Source organism: Telopea speciosissima, chromosome 7 (assembly GCF_018873765.1).
Source record: "Telopea speciosissima isolate NSW1024214 ecotype Mountain lineage chromosome 7, Tspe_v1, whole genome shotgun sequence".
NCBI classification, from domain to species: Eukaryota; Viridiplantae; Streptophyta; class Magnoliopsida; order Proteales; family Proteaceae; genus Telopea; species Telopea speciosissima.
Genome location: NC_057922.1, coordinates 12,076,049 through 12,077,254, shown reverse-complemented (window position 1 = coordinate 12,077,254; position 1,206 = coordinate 12,076,049). Strand labels below are relative to the sequence as shown.

The 1,206-nt window shown below is 32.1% G+C and overlaps 1 non-coding gene across 1 annotated transcript; it reads left to right on the top strand.

Moving 5' to 3' along the window:
- Nucleotides 1-319: 319 nt before the first annotated feature.
- On the top strand, nt 320-391 carry TRNAM-CAU. Its single transcript has one exon. It is a non-coding gene; the product is annotated as a tRNA-Met (tRNA).
- The last annotated feature ends 815 nt before the right edge of the window (nt 392-1,206 follow it).

Below are 1,206 nucleotides of genomic sequence, written 5' to 3'. Positions count from 1 at the left end.
TGGATTTGACTTCATAAATCCAAAACCCTTATTGATTGAAATTTAAATTCTTAAATGAAATATCCTCTCCATATTGCATCGAATTCAAATATTGGACATAGTAGTTAGAAATGAAGAATTATTCCAAATTTGTGCCTATGATTGGGGGAAGCAGGATCATGGTTGTAGGCTTGCAGCCGAATTTTTTCTATTGTTTTTTAAGGAGACAAAAAACAAACAAAAACAAAATCCTACTAAAGATGCTTTTAGGGTGAATTATATATTCCGTTTAGGTACCATGTTTAAGTCTGATAAGTAAAAACGTATTTTTATTAATAAAATCAGAGTGGCGCAGCGGAAGCGTGGTGGGCCCATAACCCACAGGTCCCAGGATCGAAACCTGGCTCTGATATAAATTAATTTTTTCATATTATGCTGTACGTATCTTTTTATCTCATGCCAAATTGCATGGTTTCTGTACAAGTGCGGGGGCCAATGAAAGTATGTGAAAGGGCATCAATGGGGCGAAAGTGTTTCATTTCAGGGTGCATCATTTCATAAAACCTCAAATGACATTGTTTACTTGTTTTCTATGTTGAATTTCTCTTAATTAGTGATTTATTTCATGTTTTTAATATTAAAAAAAAATAAAAATTAACTGGCTTGATTGTAAAATTTCAGTATTAACACATTTTTTTTTGTCAATAAGAATAAATCTTATCATTGCACATAAATACTGCATTAACAGCTCAAATTCTTTTTTCATGTAAAGCCCAGCGGAGCCCATCGGAAAATTAGGCCCAGCAAGATGAGTAAATCAGATGTATGGGCCACTGAATCAAAAGGAAACTGTCCAAGCTAACTAAGGACATAAAAATCTTCCAGAACCATTTTCAAAGGAGCATGAAACGGCTCTATTTTTATTTAAAAAAAAAAATAAAAAAAGAAAAGAAAAGAAAAGGTTGTCAGCGGCCTTTCGACTCAACTCATCTCACTCTTATCCCAAATATATGGATTTTTTTCTCCATTCAATATTTAAAGTCACTTTTGTTACTAGTCTGAAGCTATGGATATCCTTCCTCACAACTATTCTTAGGCTATGTTTGGTATATATTCTTATTTTAAGAATACACAATTCTATTTTCAAACCACAAAATGTATTCTTAACTGAGAATAAGAAACTATTTGCATATAGGTTTGGTTAAAATGCATTCTTTATTTCAGAAT